We start from the raw sequence: 7,662 nt of genomic DNA on the forward strand, positions 1-7,662 counted from the left end.
ACCTGTTTGCCGAGTAAATGAATATGATTGGTTATAGATCCAACCAATCACATTCAATCGCTCGGTGTGCAGGCTAGCAGCTTTATCCGGCTTACACGCGCACACTATGGCTGTGGTCCGATTTATGCTGATGAGCTCATGAGCATTATTTGTCTTCGTTAATGTCCTTTAACGTTTGACGAACAACAAGGATAAAATGATTTTTAAGCATTGTGAGCGTGAATCGGTTCCCGTAGCCTATCTATGCTAGCAGAGGAGTCGCTTTTTCACGCATGCGCATTTAATTATCACGTCACCGCTGTATTAATATTGAATTTATAGAGATCTTGTAGAGACCATATTTTAAATAAATAACAATAAATAAAGGGCAAAGTAAAAGAGTTCACACATTTCTTTAAAAAAGTCATCCAATTAAAAGAATAGATTACAAATAGAGAAAAGTAAAATTAAAAAGAATATATAATAAAAAATAATAAAAACTCAGTTGAAATACAAATAAATTACAAGTTTCGGCTACCGGATTGAGCCCTCTTCAGACATTAACTTATCGATATACCATATTTTAATTCCTATGTTATATAAAATTTTTTGAAAAATTAAAAATTATAAAGAAATTATAGAAATTTTCAAAAGATTAAAGACAAACGAAAGAAATATCAGTAAAAACAAAGAGAAATCACTACAAAGGATATGTTCCGCTTAAAGTTTGCAACGCTCGCGTGTATCATTTCAGTCTTGTTTAATTCAATGACAATGACAAGAAGGACGAAATGATACTCGCGAATGTTGCAAATGTTAAATGAAACGTATCCAAAAAACCTGATATGTAAAATAATATAATGATATTATTTCGTTACATTATTATTCTTGAACTATTTTAGTATTTGTAGAAGAGAGATAATACGCAACTTATAATTTGTTATAAAAATACATAAATGTAATCGCGGTGTTCGATATTAGTACAAGTGAAAAAAAAAGATTGTAAATAAAAATTATATATACAATGACATTATGATTCCAAGTACAAATGCATAATAAACTACAATCTTTTCTAAATGTAGGTCATATATTATTATTTTTAAATATTTTTCAAAATAATAATTTTTTTCTTAAGATCACAATATTTTGAATCACAATATTTTGTATCGATGCAAAAATATGAGTTAATGGAAACTGTTAAAACTGTATCATTTACTTCCTTACCTTGGATATTCTATTTTCATAGAAAATATTCCAGTCAAAGGTAAGAAATACCATAATTCTCTAGCAAAGGAAAAAAATGGTGTTGTTCAGTCAGTGCTTATAAAGGTATCGAAAAACACAGAAGGCAATATCTCTGTCCATACGATTTATGGGATCGTAACTTTATTTCCTTTTCTACAACATTGGTACAACATGAAATGAGCGTGTCGCTCTTCGAGATAATTGTCGATGAAGCGTCTCTGCGTTTTCTTACGTGTCACAATTGCGCGATCCCGAACATCACAACGCACGATATGTACGTGTTCTCGTCTCGTTGGATACATCTTCGTGTATTGTGTCATCGCGACGTGATGCGAGACGCTATCGGTACAAAATACAAGTACGCATGTGTTTATAAAAGTACAACATCAACGTCACTTCGATCGCAAGAAACGATACTTCCCCTCATACATCTCAGAAATGATGGCCACGCAGATAATAAACCCTCGACAGTTCTCCTTAATGAATGAAAAATAAAAGAACATTCAAGAGAAGAGGCTGACATCAAGATTGAGCTTAGAGAAATTCCGAGGAAGATTTTTTCTGGATTGACGATGATTGGATTTTTCGTGCGATGTAAATAGAATTATGCTATACGAAAAATGAGACATATGTCATTTAAGATTTTTAAGGGAGACTGTATTTCGATATTAAAAGCATTTCATTATCTTTGGAAAGGAATAAATATATAATTTCTCCTCGACGTTGTAAAAAAAAATTGGTAACATTTAAACATTCCAAAAGACGTGTGAAAGCGGGAAGATCTTTGTGGCGTTTCTTATAATTTCTTTGATCTACATAATGTATTATATCACGGTGTGACATTTAGAATTATAATATTTTATTGATATATCATATGCGTGTCCAACAACGTGTACATCAGAGTTCAACAACGTACATGAAAGCGATAGAAATGAAGGCTTCGTAATTTTCATCTTACATTTAAATCGCTAAATAGCGTTGTCCGCTCTCTTCCCGTCATTCTAAATCTTATTAATCAATAAGCTGAGAAACGGACACCGAAGCGAATGTTCGCTACACCGATTTAGTTCGATTTAATTCTTCAAAGGCGCGATTTTCAATTCACAGTTAAAAATCATTTTGGAAGTATGTGAACATCGTGAAGAAGCACTATTATAATTCAACTAACGACATAAAGGAAGAACTTTCTCTACCGATTTTCTATTGTAGCGAAGCGCAAAGAAGCTTCGCGAATCTACAATACAAAGATACTAGCACATCGATTCGAATTAATCGGCTAATTTCATGTGGAATGCCATGATATAAATGTCTCAATACACGCACTTCGAAAAATGACATGATCGAGAGCTATTATATGTAACGTCTATAAAATTGTCGATGAAGATACAACTGGACCCCAGCATCCGACAACATTCTTCGCCATCGCAGCAATCTCTGGACTGTTCTCGTAAACGTTACGTATTCTCGCATTAGTTTGTTTTAATGATTGAAACATTAAGTACAAGATGCATACTTTTTTAACGAGGTTTCCAAAAAAACTTCGTTTACGCAACTCACTGTCTGCAGTGAGGAGTCTTTACATTTATATTAAACATGTGCAAAATTCTAAGGTGGAACGGATTGGCACAGCGAGTCGTGAGAGAACGACTCGCGAATGTTTTTTGTCCGTAGATATTTTTTCATACAGACACAACAACTTTGCTTAATTATTAGTAAGTTTCTCACTCTGTACTCTCTAGGTGGATACCGGCTTATTTTCTGTAATATATGTATAAATCTGTAAATATATAAAGAACGTATTCCGATATATTCTCACGAAGAGGTACATTTAAAATAATCCCTTTTCTCAAGTCTGCTCGCGTTGTTTGAAATCTCCCAAAATTTTCAAATGAGATAAATATATATTCGGGCGTTGAAAACAGAGAGAGAGAGAGAGAGAGAGAGAGAGAGAGAGAGAGAGAGACCGAAGATGCTGAGTACAAAAAGTGTAAATAACGCGAACGAGCTTAATGACTCGTGTAAAATATGACACTTTTTGAGAGACTATTATTATTGATTTATAAATAGTTCATCCTTTAACAGAATCCACGATCCCTTAACCCTTCGATTCTACGAATCGATTTCCTCCGGCAGGATTATCATCCTTATATTACAATAAACAGTGTACACCTTAATTTGCATAGTTAAAAAAATTAAGTATAACGCGCGCGAAGTAATCTTAGAGATAATTAGGATGTCAGTTGCACTTGAGACGCATGTCGATTGCGGTGGCGGTAAGTACAATAATTAATGAATTTAACAGCGTAGCGCAACAAGAACAACCGATAAGGTACGTTAAATATCTAGAAATCTATACCGCGGAACACTCACGTTACATTTATGATATACGGTGTCATTACAGTGTCATTACATTTGCATCTCGTATAGAATTCTAATACCATCGAGAAAGACGGCACGATATGCCGATAATAAATAGGTGTACGAAATCTTTGGTCGTATGTGAACGCACGAGCGAAGGTAATCAGAGGAACTTTCGTAGTGCGTTCAAAAATAATACTTTGGCAAAAGTAAGGAAGCTCTCGACTTTTGACTGGATTTAAAATAACAACAAGATGTAGATATAAAACTTGGACACCAATAAAGTACGATTTGTCGAATTATACGCGGATATATATACTTCGATTAACAGTCCATGAAGTAGCAAAAGACGTTTAAAAGAGGCCTGACAATACAGGACGTCTTTTAAATATCTTTATAATTTTTTTAGACATGTCACACGGAGTTCTAGGCAACCCCTGGATTATTGCATACAGTGTATTAAGGACACGCAGCTTGCAGTTTCAAACACAACGTTTGATTCGCGTTTTCTTGCAAGTTCTTTTGCCGATTACGCTAGTGGAATGATTATAGTATTCGGATTTTACAATAGTGTTCAATGGATCGGATTAATATACTGTCACGACGAAAACGTGCCAAATGCTTTACAATTCGTCGTTTGTTCATTTTATTTTATTGACACAGCGTTTAACCCTTTTGATACCAAAGTTTAGAAAAAAATAAGTTTTTAAATAAAAACATTTTATCTCATTACAAATAATTCTCGGGACTTTCAAAAGACTCTAAAGCGTAATAAAAAAAAAAAATAAAGTATATTATATTTTTTTTCTAATAAAATGCCGGTACAAAATTTTCATATAGGTATATTGTTCTCGTATTAGTATTTCATTCACAGTAGAAACGTATTGTGCCTCTCTAAATTGATCAAGTGGTACTGAAAGGGTTAAACAATTCTAAATGACTAATCGATTTTTTTTTTACACACGACGTGATTGACGTTATTGCGGGCGACAAACGCCATCCAGAAGTGCAATATCAAACCATCGTCTCCCGAAAGATCTTCACCGACGAGTCCGCATGCTTAGTATGCACGTATCTCGTTATCGTCCTGACCGCGTTGTTGTTATTGTTGTTAACGCCGTTGAGTAGCTCGCCACTCCTCAGCCCGGACTTCGCCTCCGTTTGCATTTCCCTCGCCGTTTCTGCCAGGAACGACAATATTCTTCTAAGTGACAACTGTTATCATGCATTGTCGTGAAAAAAGAAACTCAAATGCCGTCAAAATCTGAAGTTTTGTAATGTTACTTGAATCAATTTCGCGGATGACTTGAACCGAAATAATTTCTATATTTTTTTTTTAGTTAAAAAAAAGCTCCTTAATTGTATATTTATATTTAAAAAAGCTGTTAATTTAAAATTTTTTTTATTGTCGAAGGAGACAATAAAATTATTTCGGAATTGAATCTCATTTAATATTTTAATGCCAGAAAGGTAATCCTTATTGTTGTTTCGCGTAAGGAAATGATACACGAAACGACAACAAAAATTACTAAAACTACACAGATACATTTCTTTCAATGTGCAACAAACAATTATGGTTAGACACCAAGTGTGCGAATAATGGTCAGGTATGCGAGAAACCTGCATTAATGGCGCGTATATTCATATTTCTATATACTACGTGAGCTCCTCGTATACTGAATGTGTTAGAATATTTGGTTAATGACACTATATTCGAGACGCAGTAACGCAGATCGTAGAAATAAGCATTCTATTGTGTATGTACAGGTATATACGAACCTTACCGTGTCACTTTTCTCGAACGATATCGCGTCACGATCGCAATATTGGCGATTATAAATTACGATTACAATATTTAGTACGCAAAATTATGAAAGAGCGTACGTGAAAGACTTTTAATAACTGTGGCATTAAGAGAAATGTAAGCAATAATATAAAAGATAAAGAATATAAGAAGCAGGAATATAACTGCTGAATATTGTAAAAAAGTGTATAAATAGATCGGATTTTTGTAAAAAGTTGTTATCGAATTATTTATATGTGAAATGTAAATATAATAATATTCTAAGAAAATATCGGAAAGTCTAAGTGTGGCACAAGGCAAGAGAATAATATGTTGTTATGTATGTTTTCAAACTTTTTTTCGTCCTCGGATCTGCCGTACTGCGCTCCACGATTAAAATTTGCAGCTGCAGCGGTTATTGGAAATGCGCAACGTGCGGAAAATTAAATGAAAATACACACACGCTATGTGAAGCAATAATCGATAAGTATAACCTCGAGATAAAAGGGAAGTGCAGCAAAATCGTCATTCAACAACAATAGCACATGTAGAGGCGCTCATATCATACAATAAGACAAATATGTGTTAGCCAATTGTTCTACATGTCTCTAATCTAAAGAAAAATTCGTTTTATTCAATCTTAAAATAAAGATTTTCGTGAACAGTCCGTATTTCCTATAAATTAATAAATAATAATACAATGAATGTGTGTGTAAAAAGATAAATTTTTATAAAGATTCTTATTTTTAGAAAATAAATACTAATTAGCAATTTACTAACAATGAATACCTTCTATCCTATAATATAAACAAAAAAATTTCAATAAAATAATCATACTTATTTAATATTTTAAATAAATATAATTTTAAAATGCTATATTTCTCGATTATAATACTTCTTATGGCTCTAAATAATTTTTTCCATTTTCACTTATTATTAAGAAAAAATATATTTTAATTATTACACATTTTTTTTGAAAAAATAATAATTTTGAGAAATATACAATCCATTTTATTCTTTGTTAATAAATTGCTAATTAATGTTTACCTTTTAAAAATAATAAATAAAATAAGATTATTTTTGCTCCGTAAGCATTTTTCCACTCATTGTATGTGATAATAAATATTGGATCGGGGAAAAAGTTTCTTCGTATTTTTTATTCAAAATTGTATATACAATATCTTCGTCAAAAATGAACGAAATTAAAAAAAAGAGTTTTATAGCTTAAAATCTCCCTACTTTCGAAAGGTTACTATATTTTTTGAGTTTCTGTGAGTTTGGTAATTTTTACACCAAAAAAACTATAAGCTGAAAAAGATGAAAAATTTTCTTTTCACTTTGGAGGTCTCTCTCATGCCGAAAAAAAAATTTACGAAAATTTCTGATTACCTATTGTGAAAGCTTTCCCTATAAAATTATTTTTTTTTAATGTTTCTATGATTTTTTGTTCCTGAGTTATTCGCGAGATAAATAAAGGAACATTCTGACTTTGATTGCTCATAATTCCGATAAAAATCATCATATCGCAATTTAAGAAACAGATTCTTAAAACTAAAACTTTGCTCTAGCGAATGATATAATTGTAACAAAAATTTCGCAACAAATGAAAAACTTTTGCAAAAAATTTTTTTAAATACGAAGAAACTTTTTTCCCGACCCAATATCCGTACAGACCTTATATATTGCATTCCGCGTGTGTTCGATGCAAAATAAGTCTCCAGAAAAAAAATAAAAGGACGAGCAGGTTGTGTTATTCGTTATCCTTTTAAAAGTACCAAATATTTATCTAACCACAGTTTTCCTTCTTCTCGCGATTGCCGTGTGCGCAAGATAAATGAAGAGAAACACGACTCTTCGTTGAACTTAGGATTATTGTTTAATCATATTTTTGTCTGGGAAGAAACTGAAACTGGAGGAAAAAAATAAGAAAACAATGTTCACGTGTATGAAAAATAAATTTATATTTATAAAATAGGGTATAGGTCTCGCTGACAAACTATTTATATTCGAATGAGAAGAATTCGAGATATACATCTTAAATCAGACTACGATAGAAAATAAAACAAAAATGCAGTGCAATAGAGTCGGATCCGAGTTCGACTCCGCAGATTCGTCGTTTTAAAACTAATATGGCAAATCTCTCGGAAACAATTGATAACGGATGCTCGAACTATTGTCCTAAATAATGCATAGATTTTCCGGGCGATTCCTCTTGGAATCGTTTTGGCGAACGGGAAGAGGTATAACGTTAAGTCACAATTGTCATATCCCTACGTGGCAAGAATTCAAGCGAAACA

This window comes from Trachymyrmex septentrionalis, unplaced genomic scaffold (assembly GCF_001594115.1).
Source record: "Trachymyrmex septentrionalis isolate Tsep2-gDNA-1 unplaced genomic scaffold, Tsep1.0 scaffold22, whole genome shotgun sequence".
NCBI classification, from domain to species: Eukaryota; Metazoa; Arthropoda; class Insecta; order Hymenoptera; family Formicidae; genus Trachymyrmex; species Trachymyrmex septentrionalis.